This window comes from Ranitomeya imitator, chromosome 5 (assembly GCF_032444005.1).
Source record: "Ranitomeya imitator isolate aRanImi1 chromosome 5, aRanImi1.pri, whole genome shotgun sequence".
NCBI lineage: Eukaryota > Metazoa > Chordata > Amphibia > Anura > Dendrobatidae > Ranitomeya > Ranitomeya imitator.
In genome coordinates, this window is record NC_091286.1 from 380,651,022 (window position 1) to 380,667,979 (window position 16,958).

Below are 16,958 nucleotides of genomic sequence, written 5' to 3' on the forward strand. Positions count from 1 at the left end.
TTACATATCTCTCCATTCTTTGCAGGTGGGAAAACTTGCAAAATCGGCAGTGTATCAAATACTTATTTTCCCCTCTGTATATAGGTCAACATGTCCCAATAGTCCCCTTACTGGGGTCATTAGTAAAATACATTACATTGATTCTACATAAGGTGAAGATATATTGCTTTAGGACTATAAAAAATGACGGAGAAGACAGCCTTAGTTAGGATACCAGCAGATGGTGCACATGAGTTACATGTACAGTACATTTAGGACTATATATACATATACGAAAATCCAGAAGTCGTGGAAGAGAGCAGCTCTGTAGAGGAAACACAAGCTCGTGAAATTAGTGAGGTAGAAAACGTCTTCACTTTCTAGGAAACCCACTGACAGCACTGACTGAAAAAGGAACCAAACTGCATTTCTCTCATAAATCAAGTAAGTAGATATAGTTATTAGCTAAGGGAGTTTTCAATAAAAGCAAAGTCAGTTGCAGCTAATAAATGAAAGCATGGATTAGATTATAATAAGGTGGGTTTTTTGTAATATTTTGTGATGTTTTATGAATGTTTGAAACTACTGAACTGAGTCATCACAGGCACAATGTTGAACCAGAAGTACCGGGCACAACTTCTGCACTAGCCGGGTATCTGATGTTTGACAGGTGCTACAATATGCTGTGCTGTAGTTTTACCAACTAGTCGCGCTTGTACAGTTAATATTTATAGTGGACGGATGTTTGAGTGCATATAATGTTATTGTAGCAAACACAAAGCAATCTCTCTAGCTCTAGTTAACTCATGGATGAATTAAGTTCTGACTCGGTTATAAAAAGCAGCATTGTGGAATAAACATATACCAGTTATGAAATATAAAGATAAGATGGTTGCTTTCCATTTTATGACTTTTGGATTTAGCTGTTTCTCTTTTTTCACACAATAGTTGTAAGTGTTAGCTAACAGATTTCTAGTTTCTGGTTTCCAGCTCTTATACTCTGAGCCAAGAACCGTACTGAAGTCAGGGGACCCCTCTCTGTCTGTTCTCTATTATTTCCATGGAAATAATCATGTATCCTGTTACTAAACTTAGAACTTTAACTTACAGTGTTAAAAAGCCTACGTGAGTGCTACATGTTGAAGTTGCTGCAGACTCTTTTCTGCTGCACCGTAGCACAATGCTGACAACTAGTGTGCGAAATACATTATTTAATCTTACAAGAATGAAAAGGTCTCAAAATGTTACATTCTATAACTTGTTACCAGTAGCTGTTTTTGTTTGTTTGCTTGAAATGATTTCACTCATTGTTATGACAGAAGTGAATCCATGAAAGAATAGTATCTCATTTGCCAACTGTATGTTATAGAGAAGCTCACAGTGAACAGATTGAAAACATTCAGCTTAACTTGTGACTCATTCATTGATAATTCTTGCTAATTATAAATTTAGCAGTCAGTGGCTGGTGTCAATCAAAGATTGACAGATACTGTATCTCTGCATTCACACTTACACAGGTAAGGCTAACAAGTACCACCTCCTTGACTGCTAAGCCAGCCTAAAATAAGCAGGGATTTCAATGATGGAAATATATAATGTATGTTTCGAACATTTTAACACTACAAGGCAGAAAACGTTTTGTTAACTGATTACCAATGGTGGTGTTATGGAAATTTGGTTTGGATAAATCTATCCCTGTGTGTGCTGCGGCCGTTCCCAATAAGACTGAGTATTTTGAGCGCTCATCAAAAATGAGACTGTACACCATGGTGGAAGAATAATATTCCACCAATACTGACGGTTTATTGTACATACATGGTTTTATAATTGCATATAGAAGAGGATGGTTAGTTAATTACGATATTGTCAAGTTCCTCTGATACTGGTTATTTAAATATTCATGGCATATTGTGATTAATGCACATATGAATGCTGATTAAGCAACTGAAGTGTAGCTGTCTCAATTTTCAGCATCTAGGGCAAAGTTGAGACATCTGATCATCACTTAGTACATCTGGTGCTGTTCCGCTTTTGCCTGGAAAGCCCCAAACAGTCTGTCTGGCTTATATCAGTTTATGTCAGCCATTTTAAGCAATTGATTATAGTGTATATATTAGCTGTGAATATATATGAGTTTATATGCAAGTGAGATCTATATGAAATATATATATATATTTCCATCACAATATCATTTGCCCTAATCCTAACCTCCTGTCCCAAAGTGCTGCAACTCTTTTGTGCTGCCGGTGAGCTGATGCATGCCTAGCACATACACCCCACTCTGTACAGACTTTTGCAAATGGGTGGTCAGGAGATCTGTCCCTAACGGGGGTTTTCGATGCAATCATAGTCTTAGTCAACAACATGTGTAGTGAGCGGTGTGTATTCTTTATCAGGTAGGTCATCTATCCAGTCAGACAGGGCATCCACAATGTCATCCTGGCTTGGGTGTATCTTCTGGTATGGGAGCTTTCTTGCAATGCGATGTGTGCATTCAAGTGGGTCTTCCCTCCAGTTTCACAGAGGTTGGTGTCATCAGCGGCACTTGGAAAGGACCATCAAATCTGGGATCGAGTGGTGTTCTCCTTACAAACTTTTTCACCAACACCCAGTCTCCTGGCTTCAAGGAGTGCGTACCGGATACTGAATCTGGATCTGGCAATGAAGAAAAAAACTCGAGAATGGATATCAGCAAGTTTCTTTGTGAGTTCAATTACATAAGCAGACAAAGAATCACATTGCATAGTCTGCTGCTGAGGGAAGAATACCCTAACCTGGGACTAGACCCAAACAAAATTTCATATGGTGACAGCTTTTCTGGGCCTCTGGGGGCATGCCTTACACTAAATAGTACGATTGGCAGTGTCTCATGCCATGGTTTGTTTGTCTCTTGGTCAACTTTCAACATCCTTTTCTTAAGTGTACCGTTTAGTCTTTCCACTTTCCCGCTACTTTGATGATGATAGGGAGTGTGTAGGCCTTAATCTGACCCTACTGCTGATCAGATCTCTCTTGTTAGGTTTGCTGTGAACGCGGGTCCCTGATCACTCTCTATCACTTCTGGAAACCCATATCTGCACAATATCTCTGAAAGTAGCTTCTTTGCATTAGTCTTCGCAGACTGGTTTCTCATTGGGAAAGCTTCTGGCCATCCTGAGAACCTGTCCACGACCATGAGGGCATATTCAAATCCTCCACTTGGCGGCATCTGGATGTGTTCGATCTGGATCCCCTGGAAGAGCTACAGTGGTCTGGCAAGATGATGTGTGGGAACTTTCTCCATTCTTCCAGGGTTGTATTTGCCGCAGGTCAAACAGCTGCTAGTGAATTTGGCTGTTAGGGTGGAGATCCCTGGAGCGAACCAGTAAGCACCTATCAGATCATTCATCTGTGTCTTTGATCTGTGTGTGGGCCCATGTGCCCATTGAACCAACATAAGGTACATGCTTTGGGGTAAACAGGGTTTGTAGTCCATTGAGAATACCCCTCCTTCTTGATGTGTTGCCCCCTTCCGCATCCAGCTTTCCTTCTCCTCCTTTGGAGCTTGCTCCTGCAACTTCTTAAACAGGTCTGAGGACGTCATCTTGTCAGGTGTCTTGTCCTCAGTTGCCATGTAGTAGCCGTCTGGCTCTGCGACCTCTCTCACTTCTTCATATTGTCTTCCTTTGGCTGCTTTTTTGGCTGCCATATCCGCCATGTTGTTGCCCCGTGCCTCTACTATGTTCAGTTTTCCATGCACTTTGACTTTTAGTACTGCCACCATTTTTGAAAGTTGGAGTGTGTCCAGCAGGTCGCTGATGGCTCCATGATGCTTTACAGTTGTTCAGCTTGCTGTGATGAAGTCTCTTGCAGCCCAGATGGGTCCAAAGTCATGTGCTATGCCATGCGAGTACCTTGAATCAGTATATATGTTCGCAGTTTTGCCTTTTGCAACCAGGCAGGCCTTCGTCAGCGCTATCAGTTCTGCTTCCTGGGCTGACAGGCTAGGCGGCAGACTTCTGGACCACAGGATTTCTTGATTGCTGGTCACTGCACATCCTTTGTGGAATCTTCCGTCATCTGCAAATCTGGAGCCATCTACATAGAGGATTAACTCTGGGTTGGTCAGTGGCTCATCCGCCACATTGGGTAATCCTGTTGTTTCCTGTTGCAACCATGATGTTGAAGCAATCATGGTCATCAGTCCAGAGCAAAACCAGATCCTTGTGAAAGGTGTCATGCAGATTTTGATCTGAAGAGTCCACATCCACATTTCCCCTTTGGAGATTTTGATCTGAAGAGTCTGTATCTGCATCCCCCTTGGGAGTGGGAGTAGAGTGGCCTGGTTGAGGACTGTGCATCTAGAGATCGTGACATTGTCAGACAAGAGCAGAGAACACTGGAGGCGAAGATGCCTGGCGGTGGAGAGATGTTTTGGCTGGGTTTGGTTGAGGATTGCTGAGATGTCGAGTGGAGCCAGGATCTCTAGTGGATGTCCAAGAATGATGTCAGCAGTCTTGTCCAAGAGGGCGTGCACTGCAAGTACTGCCCTCATGCAGGAAGGGGCTCCCCTTGCTGTTGGATCCAGGTGAGCTGAAAAGTAGCTTAGAGGTCTCTGTACCGATATCAGCAGCACAAAGGAGAAGATCATCCACGTATTGTAGTACCTCCGCATGTTCTGTAATCCAGTTGGCAAGGATGGAGGACATTGCTTTGGTGAACCGTGAAGCTGCTCTGGGCCTCCTGAGGCATCACCGCCCACGTGTACTATGCCCACTGGTGCGTGAAGGCGAACAGGAACTGGTCATCCAGGTGAAGGGGAACATTGAAGAAAGGCACATTTGAGAGCAGAACTCACACAGCAGCAACACCAAAGTCACAAGCAAGCTCCACACACACCTAGCTGTTCTGCATAGAACAAAAACTCTATGATCGACGATCAGCTGATGGGTTGTTTGACTATTTAAAATTTAAAGAGAGGTGGGAATGATTACAAACCAACATCAGCTGACCAGCCTAATAGACAACTTCCAGCAACAGTTAATTTCAGTCTATTCACAAAGGGAAAAAAGCCAACATTTAATGATACCTGACACCAGAGGTTTTTTTTAAGCTCTGTAGGGATTGGAGCAGAGCAAAGGGTATGGTCTGTGGGGTGGTTAAGAGAAGAAAAATAACATCTGCAAACATGAAGAGCTTGTGTGAAATTGGCGCAATTTTTATATCTTGAATGTGTGGGTTGAGGCGGAGGAAAATTGCTAGTGGCTCGATTGCAAAGAGGAATAGTAGCGGAGATAGCGGGCACCCTTGATGAGTACCTCTTTTGATAGGAAAAGAGTCAGAATAAAAGTAGTTGACATGGGCTGAGGGGTAGTTATGAAGTGCACAAATCCATGAAAGAAATTGATCGTGGAAATTCTACCGCAGACAAATAGGTCCATAAGACCAAGCCAAAGACCTTTTTAATGCCAAATAATACCAATACAACCCTATTCTTCATGCACCAGATTCAAACACAAGGCGCAAGAAAAAAATCTCTGGAAGTTGACACAAAATTATTTATTTATTTAAAAAAAAAAAAAACTACAATAGTTTGTTAATTTATTCAAGACATGATAAAAATATTCAGGAGTATAATAAATACTGGAAAAACAGAGGTTGAAAGAAGGATCACTAATAGCATATATGGCAAACAATTTCAAATATCAAAGCATAACACCAAATGGCAACCAATTAATAAATGGCAAATTATATTAATTAAATATTAAATACTCATATCACAATATTAATTAAAGTGCCAAGAAATTGTTGTATATAAATTGTAATATAATTATTACATTAATTCCATTAATATCACAATTGGCCAGTAGGTGGTGCTGTGACTCTCAAAAGAAGAGGAAGAAAAATGCATGTATATAATGCCTGATGAAGATGACCTGATGACCTGATGGGTCTTTGCCTGATGAAGAGACCTGTGTAGTCTTAAAAGCTTGCAATTTGTTACCATCTTTTCAGTTATCCATTAAAAGGTATCAACCACTGAGGTCTCAATTCTAAATATTTTTGTATATAATGCCAACATCTAGCCAAACACATCTATACCAGCGTTTTAAGTACAAATCTATATCTGATTGTTTAACCCCTTAGTGACAGAGCCAATTTGGTACTTAATGACCGAGCCAATTTTTGCAATTCTGATCACTGTCACTTTATGAGGTTATAACTCTGGAACGCTTCAACGGATCCCGCTGATTCTGAGATTGTTTTTTCGTGACATATTGTACTTCATGTTAGTGGTAATATTTCTTCGATATTACTTGCGATTATTTATGAAAAAAAACGGAAATATGGCGAAAATTTTTAAAATTTTGCAATTTTCAAACTTTGTATTTTTATGCCCTAAAATCAGAGAGATATGTCATGAAAAATAGTTAATAAATAACATTTTCCACATGTCTACTTTACATCAGCACAATTTTGGAAACAAATTTTTTTTTGTTAGGGAGTTATAAGGGTTAAAAGTTGACCAGCAATTTCTCATTTTTACAACACCATTTTTTTTTAGGGACCACATCACATTTGAAGTCATTTTGAGGGGTCTATATGATAGGAAATAATGAAGTGTGACACCATTCTAAAAACTACACCCCTCAAGGTTCTCAAAACCACATTCAAGAAGTTTATTAACCCTTTACGTGCTTCACAGGAACTGAAACAATGTGGAAGGAAAAAATGAACATTTAACTTTTTTTTGCAAACATCCTAATTCAGAACCATTTTTTTTATTTTCACAAGTGTAAAAACAGAAATGTAACCATAAATTTTGTTATGCAATTTCTCCTGAATACGCCAATACCCCATATGTGGGGGTAAACCACTTTTTGGGCACACCGCAGAACTTAGAAGTGAAGGAGCGCCGTTTGACTTTTTCAATGCAGAATTGGCTGGAATTGAGATCGGACGCCATGTCACGTTTAGAGAGCCCCTGATGTGCCTAAACAGTGGAAACTCCCCACAAGTGACACCATTTTGGAAACTAGACCCCTTAAGGAACTTATCTAGATGTGTGGTGAGCACTTTGAACCCCCAAGTGCTTCACAGAAGTTTATAACGTTGAGCCGTGAAAATAAAAAAAATCACATTTTTTCTACAAAAATGATCTTTTTGCCCACAAATTTTTATTTTCACAAGGGTAACAGGAGAAATTAGACCACTAATGTTGTTGTGCAATTTCTCCTTAGTACGTCGATACCCAATATGTGGGGGTAAACCACTGTTTAGGCGCACCGCAGAGCTTGGAAGAGAAAGAGTGCCGTTTTACTTTTTCAATGTAGAATTGGCTGGAATTGAGATCGGACGCCATGTCGCGTTTGGAGAGCCCCTGATGTGCCTAAACAGTAGAAATCCCCCACAAGTGACCCCATTTTGGAAACTAGACCCCCCATGGAACTTATCTAGATGTGTGGTGAGAACTTTGAATGCCTAAGTGCTTCACAGAAGTTTAGAATGCAGAGTCGTGAAAATAAAAAATATATTTTTTTCCACAAAAAAGATATTGTAGCCCCCAAGTTTTTATTTTCACAAGGGTAACAGGAGATATTGGACTGCAATAGTTGTTGTCCAATTTATCCCGAGTACGCTGATGCGCCATATGTGGGGGTAAACCACTGATTGGGCGCACGGCAGAGCTCACAAGGGAAGGAGCGCCTTTTTGGAATGCAGACTTCGATAGAATGGTCTGTGGGCATTATGTTGCGATTGCAGAGCCCCTGATGTACCTAAACTGTAGTAACCCCCCACAAGTGACCCCATTTTGTAAAATAGACCCCCCAAGGAACTTATATAGATGTGTGGTGAGAACTTTGAATGCCCAAGTGCTTCACAGAAGTTTAGAATGCAGAGTCATAAAAAAAAATATATATATATATTTTTCCACAAAAAGGATTTTGTAGCCCCCAAGTTTTTATTTTCACAAGGGTAAAAAGAGAAATTGGACCCCAGAAGTTGTGGTCCAATTTATCCCGAGTATGCTGATGCCCCATATGTGGGGGTAACCCACTGTTTGGGCGCACGGCAGAGCTCAGAAGGGAGGGAGCACCATTTGACTTTTTGAGCGCAAAATTGGCTGTCGTGTTTTGAGACCACCTGATGTGCCTAAACAGTGGAAACCCCCCAATTCTAGCTCCAACCCTAACCCCAACACACCCCTAACCCTAATCCCAACCTGATCCATAATCCTAATAACTAACCCTAACCATAATCACAACCCTTACCCCAAAACAACCCTAATGTCAACCCTAACCATAACCCTAATCAAAACCCTAAATCCAACACACCCCTAATCCTAATCTCAACCCTAACCTCAAACCTAACCCTAATCCCAATACACCCCTAATCACAACCCTAACCTTAACCCTAATCCCAAACCTAACCCTAATCCCAAGCATAACCCTAATGCCAACCCTAACCCTAATACCAACCCTAATCCAAACCCTAACCCTAATCCCAACTCTAACCCTAACTTTAGCCCCAACCCTAACCCTAGCCCTAAGGCTACTTTCACACTTGCGTTGTTTGGCATCCGTCGCAATCCGTCGTTTTGGACAAGAAACGGATCCTGCAAATGTGCCCGCAGGATGCGTTTTTTGCCCATAGACTTGTATTGCCGATGGATCGTGACGGATGGCCACACGTCGCGTCCGTCGTGCACCGGATCAGTGTTTTGGCGGACCGTCAGCACAAAAAAACGTTCAATGTAACGTTTTTTTGTACGTCGCATCCGCCATTTCTGACCGCGCATGCGTGGCCGTAACTCCGCCCCCTCCTCCCCAGGACATAGATTGGGCAGCGGATGCGTTGAAAAACTTCATCCGCTGCCCATGTTGTGCACAATTTTCACAACGTGCGTCGGTATGTCGGGCCGATGCATTGCGACGGCCCCGTACCGACGTAAGTGTGAAAGAAGCCTAACCCTAAATTTAGCGCCAACCCTAACCCTAAATTTAGCACTAACCCTAACCCTAATCCTAGCCCTAACCCTTCCCCTAACCCTACCCCTAACCCTACCCCTAGCCCTAACCCTAGCCCTAACCCTACCCCTAGCCCTAACCCTACCCCTAACCCTACCCCTAACCCTACCCCTACCCCTAACCCTAACCCTACCCCTAACCCTAGCCCTAACCTTAACCCTACCCCTAACCCTAACCCTAGCCCTAACCCTACCCCTAGCCCTACCCCTAACCCTAACCCTACCCCTACCCCTAATTTTAGCCCCAACTGCTCTTCTCCTGCCGGCCGGCAGATGGAGACAGATGGTGGGCGCACTGCGCATGCGCCCGCCATTTTCTTACCGGAGGAAGAAGCCGGCGGCCAGGAGGAGCAGCAGGAGGACCCAGGGACACAGGTGAGTATAATAGGGTCCCCGAATCCCCCTATTTCTCTGTCCTCTGATGTGCGATCACATCAGAGGACAGAGAATTACACTTTGACTTTTTTTTTTTTCCGGTCGCCGGTAAACAGTTAATTACCGGCGATCGCAAAACAGGGGTCGCTAAAACCGACCCCGATCATGCTCTTTGGGGTCTCGGCTACCCCCGGCAGCCGAGACCCCAAAGATTCTCGCGGGGCCGGCCGGCGGGCGCACTGCGCATGCGCCCGCCATTTTGAAGATGGCGGCGCCCACCGGGAGACACGAGGAGCATCGGGGGAGATAGGTGAGTATTGGGGGGCCACCTGGGACTCCTTTTCTCTGTCCTCCGATGTGCGCTCACATCGGAGGACAGAGAAATTAAAAAGAGATCGCTTTTTTTTTTTTTTGCGATCGCCGGTAAACGGTTAATTACCGGCGATCGCAAATGCGGGGTGGGTTAAAAACCCCCCGAATCATGTTCTCTGGGGTCTCGGCTACCCTCGGCAGCCGAGACCCCGGAGAAAATCCGACTCTGGGGGGCGCTATTTACTTTTTCCACAGCGCCATTAATTAACGGCGCTGTGGTTTAAGTACCCTTAGCGGCCGCCGTTAAAAGGCGTATCGGCGGTCGCTAAGGGGTTAAACTATGCATATATTATAAGGTGCATTGTCCAATCCAAATAAATACATGTTGCTGTTTATAAATGAAACCAGATTGTGTCCTGCAAAGTAGGAAATACAAGTGGCTGATATGATTAATGAATGGAATTTTTAAACACCGCAAAAAATTACCTGTAAGAATCAAAGTCCGCTGAGTGTGATGGTAATAGGACCCAGCGTCGGACTGGAGCACCTTGGGCCCACCAGAGAAAATCATTCTTGGGGCCCACTATGTAGCTACATAGAAATAGATACAAGACCAATTGTGCGGTAAAAAGCACTAATATCAGGGTATAATATAAGGTAGTTCACGTCCTAATAATGTAGCAAGGGTTGGGGTAGCCTCCTCACAGAATATAATGTAGCCCCCTCATAAAATATAATGCCGTCCCCTCTCATAGAATATAATGCAGCACCCCACAAAATATAATTCAACCCCCTCATGTATGACACAGTCCCCACCATAGAATATAATGTAGCACCCCCATAGGGTATAATTCAGCCCCCCTCACATAGTATAATGCAACCCACCACAGAATATAATGGAGTCCCCTGAGAGAATGCAGTTCCACCACAGAATATAATGCTGCCCCCCATAGAGTATACTGGAGCCCCCTCATATAGTATGATGTAGCCCCCCATAATATAATGTAGTACCCTGAGTATAATGCAGTCCCCCCACAGAATATAATGTAGCCCCCCAGGGCCGTATTTAGAGTTTCTGCTGCCCTAGGCACTTTTAGTGCCGCCTCCCCCTTTGGTGAGTATGACAATATCGGCAGTGACTTTGGCAAGAATCTCTGATGTGAAAGTTGCCTTTTGCAGCAGATCTGGCAGTTTTTCTGCATCTACCGCGTAACGGATCACTTACAGCAACACTGCATTCGGCCTCATTCATTCCCCAAGGGATTTGTGGCACTTGCCGTGATCTGGCAAATGTGGTACCATACCTCCCAACTTTTGAAGAAGGGAAGGAGGGATAAAGCTTGCGGCGCGCGTAGTGCGCCGCGGCAAATGTTAGGCCACGCCTCTGACCACACCCATTTCACAACTAGTCACACCCATATCCACGTCCCAACCACAGCCATTTAGCACTGCTGATCACACTGTTTTATATACAATAATTATAAACAAAAAAAAATATGGCCACACATAATAGCCACACATGATGCTCAATACTGTATAACGGCCACCACACATGATGCTCCATACTGTATAATGACCACACACAGTTCTCCATACTCTATAATGGCCACACATGATGCTCAATACTGTATAATGGCCACACATCATGCTCCATAGTGTATAATGGCCACACATGATGCTCCATAACGTATTATGGCTACACAGTGCTCCATACTGTATAATGGCCACACATAGCGCTCCATACTGTATAATGGCCACACAGTGCTCCATACTGTATAATGATCCCACATGATGCTCAATACTGTATAATGACCACCACACATGATGCTCCATACTGTATAATGGCCAAACACAGTTCTCCATACTGTATAATGGCCACACATGATGCTCAATACTGTATAATGGCCACAAATGATGCTCCATACTGTATAACGGCCACACATGATGCTCCATACTGTATAATGGCCACACAGTGTTCCATACTGTATAATGGCCACACATAGCGCTCCATACTGTATAATGGCCACACATAGTGCTCCATACTGTATAACGGCCACACACAGTTCTCCATATTGTATAATGATCCCACATGCTCAATACTGTATAATGGCCATAAATGATGTTCCATACTGTATAATGGCCACACATGATGCTCCATACTGTATAACGGCCACACAGTGCTCCATAGTCTATAATGGCCACACAGTGCTCCATACTGTATAATGGCCACACATAGCGCTCCATACTGTATAATGGCCACACATAGTGCTCCATACTGTATAACGGCCACACACAGTTCTCCATACTGTATAATGTTCCCACATGATGCTCAATATTGTATAATGGCCACAAATAATGCTCCATACTGTATAACGGCCACACATGATGCTCCATACTGTATAATGTCCATTGGCCACGCATGATGCCCCATACTGTATAACGACCACACATGATGCTCAATACTGTATAACGGCCACACATGATGCTCCATACTGTATAACGGCCACACATGATGCTCAATACTGTATAATGACCCCCCTCCTGTATGCATGACGGCTCATATCCCCCCATCCTGCATGCATGGCTCATATTCCCCCCTCCTGTGTGCATGGCTCATAGTCCCCCCTGAATGCATGGCTCCTATTCCCCCCTCCTGTATGCATGGCTCATATTCCCCCCCGAATGCATGGCTCATATTCCCCCCTCCTGTATGCATGGCTTCTCTCCACCCTCTCAACTCCCGCTCCTGCGCCCGCTCCTGCTCCCATCTTGAATGGTGCGCCAGCTTATGTCCTCCTTCATTCCCCCGTCCCTCATACTCACCTAACCGTCACCTGTCCCACACACCGCGCCGATATCCCTCTGGCTCTGTCCCGACTCCCGGCGCAGCACCTTCTTCCTGCGTGAGCGGTCATGTGATACCGCTCATTAAGGTCATGAATATGCACAAGTTCATGACCTTAATGAGCGGTACCACGTGACCGCTCATTCAGGAGGAGCTGCAGACGCCGAGACCAGGCATAGGTGGAGCAGGGTCAGGTGAGTATCGTCTTCAAGGAGGGTGGGTGGGAGGGAGGCGGGCGAGCGCGGGGGGGCGGCCCTGGAGCAGTGGGGGCCCTGTGTCAGTGCCTGGGCCCACCGGAGAATCCTCCGGTTCTCCGGTGGGCCAGTCCGAGCCTGTTAGAACCTAAACCTCTTGCCCTGAGAGATCCAGGATAGGGCAAGGTCTTTGACATCAAAGGAGGAGGGGATCTGTAGTAGGAGGCAGTAGTCAACTGTGTCGAAGGCAAAGGACAGGTCTTGAAGGAGGAGTATAGAGAACTGTCTGTTAGCTTTGGCTATAAATAAGTCTTTAGTAATTTTGGTCAAGGGCAGTTTCAGCAAAATAATGGGGACAGAAGCCAGATTGTAGCTTGTCAAAGAGCAAGTTAGATGAGAGGTGGGAGGAAAGTTTGGCTTGGACGTGCTGCTCAGGGAGTTTGTAAGCAAATGGGAGCAGCGACATGGGGCAATAATTGGACTTAGGCGTCGGGTCAAGGGATGGCTTTTTGAGGACAGGCATGATTGTGACATGTTTGAAAGCAGAAGGGAAGGTAGCAGAAGTTAGTCATAGGTTGAAGAGATGGATTAGGGATGGGATGAGTGTAGTGGTGAGGTTGGGAAGGAAGTAGGATGAGATTGGGTCAAGTGCACAAGTGGTGAAGTGTGATTCGGAGAGGATATGAGTAAGCTCTCTTCAGTGATGTTGGAAATGAAGATCTGGGGGAAGGGCATTGGTGTCCTGTACAAAGGGGTTGTGGTGGTTGAATCATAAAGACTTGTCTTGTTTGGTCGATCTTATTTTTGAAGTTTGTAAGAATGTCCTCTGCAGAGATAAGGGAGGTCAGAGAGGGCATTGGAGGGTGGAAGAGGGAGTTAACAGTGTTGAATAACTGTTTGCGGTTGTAGGATAAGGAAGATAGGCCTCTACGCATTAACCTAACTATCCCTGTGTTGCCCATTCAAAATTTTTACCATCACCAGGTTCCTCATATCATGTTCTCACATGGTTTATGCATTTAATAGCCCTCTGTGTCTGTACTGTTACATACTTAGACTGATTGATAACTGGTTCATGCAGCATTACATGAACACCCGATTCTTACACTATGGCTGGTCCGAACAATTAAAGCAATTGTTACCATCTACCTCTCATATCTCCCCTTTTTCCTCATTGATTGTAAGCTTGTGAGCAGGGCCATAATTCCTCTAGGTATCTGTTTTGATCTATGTGTTTATTGTTATGCTATAATGTCTATTGTCTGTACAAGTCCCCTCTAAAATTTGCAGAATATGTTGGCGCTATAGAAATAAAATTATTATTATTATTATTAAGGTATGAGGGTTGTGAAGCAGTGGTGAGGGCTGATTTGAATGCGAGTGTTGCTTGTTTGAATGTGATGAAGTCATCTTGCGAATGTGTTTTCTTCCAACGCCGCTCCGCAACCCTGGACACTTGTCAAAGCTTTTTAGAAAGGTTATTGTGCCAGGGTTGTCTATTGATAAATCATAATGGCACGAGAGGGGTGACTGTGTCAATAGCTGATGTGAGCGTGGTGATTGTCTCAATGTGCAAGATATTTGCAGGGATGCACTAGTTGCTGGACATAGGTGACAGGTGAGGAGGACATTGATGAGAAACTGAGTAGGTGGTTGTCAGATAGGGGAGGGGGGAGGTTGTGAGGTTAGATAGGGAGCAGAGATGAATGAAGATAAGGTATAATGTATGTCTGCTGTGAGTTATCTGTCAGTCTGTGAGATGTCCGTCCGTCTGTGAGATTCCTGGGTTGTCTTACATGCACTGCTATTTTGAGGTATAGCAACAGATTTTCAATGATGTTCAGATCAGGGGCTGTGAGGGCCATTGCAAAACTTTCAGCTCTCACCCTTTGTGGTAGTCTATTTTAGATTTTGACATGTGTTTAGGATCATTATCCATTTGTAGAAGCCATCCTCTTTTCAACTTCACCTTTTTTACAGATAGTGTTATGTTTGCATCAAGATTTTGCTGAAATTGCATTCAATCCATTCTTTCCTCTACCTGTGATATGCTTTTATTGACATTGGCTTCAAAAATCCTCAAAGAATGATTGCTCCACCTCCATGCTTAATGGTTGGCAATATATTTTTTTTCCTGAATTTCTGTGCCCTTTTTCTCCACACATACCTTTGATCAATGTGGCCAAAGAGTTCTATTTTAACCTCATTCGTCCACAGAACTTGTTTCCAAAATGTATCAGGCTTGTTTAAATGTTCTTTTGCGTATGCATGAGAGGTTTTCTTCTGATGACTCTTTTATGAAGGTCATATTTGTGCAAGTGTCTTTGAACAGTAGAATAATGTTCCAATTTGCCCTTCTAGCAATCCTACGAGCAGCTCTCACTGAAATGATGCTTGGTCTTCAAGATCGTTTGGAACTTCACAGTTCCTGTTAACTGCCATTTCTTAACTACGTTTCGAACTGAGGAAAGTGCAACTTGAAAACGCTTTGCTATCTTCTTACAGTATCCTCCTGCTTTGTGGGCTTTCACTATTTTCATTTTCAGAGTGCGACGCAGCTGCTTAGAAGAACCCGTGGCTTCTGTTTTTGGCACAAGGTTAGTTGCATCTCCTGGCACTTCCTAATGATGATAGTGAACAAGCCATTTTTAAAATGTAAAAGATGAAAATATATATGTAGTTTTTTGAAGAAAATACAAAGGAAATGTGTCATCTTTAACTTAACAGTAATTTTGACCAGGGGTGCCCAAACGTTTACATGCCACTGTAGTATAGAGCATCGCATAGTCCTCCATATATTATAATGCATTCTGCATAGTGCTCCATATAGTATAATGCATTCTGCATAGTCCTCCTTACAGTATAATGCACTCCCCATAGTCCATACAGTATTATACACTCCCAATAGTCCTCCACACAGTATAATGCTCTCCTCATAGACCTTCATAGTTCATACTGTATAATGCACCACCTATAGTCATCCATACAGTATAATGCACTCCCCATATCCCTCCATACAATATAATGCACTCCCCAAAATTCATCCATACAATATACTGCAGTCTCCATTATCCTCCATATATTATAATCAACTTCCCATAGTCCTCATTATAGCATACTGCACTTCACACAGTCCTCCATACAGAATACTGCACTCCCCATAGTCTTCCATAGTTTACACAGCATAATGCATTCCCCATAGTCCTCTATACAATATTTTAGACACCACAATTTACTCGCTGATTAAAAGAAAAATACAATACTCACCTTTTCATCTTATTCCTCTGCTGCTCCGATCTCTTCAATGAACATTCTGAAGCACCCGCACATCTCAGGGCAGCAGGCACCATGTAGTGACGTCATTGCACCTGCTGCACTGAGACGTCAGATGTCGAAGAAGAATGATGGAGGAAGGAAGGGTCAGCTGATGCTCCCTCTCTCATCATTACTTTCAACTGTATTGACACTCAGGATGCCAATACAGTTGAACATGTCATGATGAGTGGGGATGGGCCCAGTGCTGACACCGCCTGGTCACAGGCACCATAGCAGCCACTTGACCTGACTGGCGGTATGCCACTGGATTCTAGAGAGGTTACTGTATCATTAATGGCAAGAAAGTTAATGCTGGCCATGACAAATGGGTGTCAAAACATACAATCTACTGAAGCTTGCTGTGATTGGGGATGCTTAGCTGCAGAGTGTCCATGCCATCTCCTGCCAACCACTTATAGTGGCTACTATGACCAAGTGAACATCAGAACCGGAAAGGGAGTTAGTCTGATGAAACATGTCTTTTAATTGTATGGATGACCAGTTGCATGTTCATAACTTTACCCAAGGAATAGGAAGCACCAAAATGCACAATGGCAAGAAGGCAAGAGGCAGAGAAAGTGTGATGCTCTGAGTAATGTTTTTATGTGTATGTTACTTTGGCAAATAGCATCTACCTAATCATTACTGCAAACCATGTACATGCTTTATAAGCAGTGGTATTTTCTATGGACAGTTGCTTTTCAACAGGATGATGTGCCCCACTATATCACAATTTTTTTCAGTAGTTTTTCCCATGACATAGAGTTCAAAATGTTGACTTGGCCTCCAAATTTCCCAGATTTCATTCTGATATATCACTAGAGGCTGTGCTGGAAAAACAAGCTTCATCCATGGGTCAGAGCTGATCTAATGACATGACATTGGTGACATAATTTTGTTTTAAGGATGAACTTTCCTAGAATTATTTGCA

The 16,958-nt window shown here is 43.4% G+C and overlaps 1 protein-coding gene across 1 annotated transcript in view; it reads left to right on the forward strand.

Moving 5' to 3' along the window:
* Nucleotides 1-288: 288 nt before the first annotated feature.
* COL21A1 (collagen type XXI alpha 1 chain) overlaps nt 289-16,958 on the forward strand; it is a 536,987-nt gene continuing 520,317 nt past the window's right edge. Inside the window, exon 1 of the mRNA XM_069726746.1 lies at nt 289-423. The gene's annotated coding sequence lies outside the window, so the exon portion shown is untranslated. The remainder of the gene's footprint in view (nt 424-16,958) is intronic.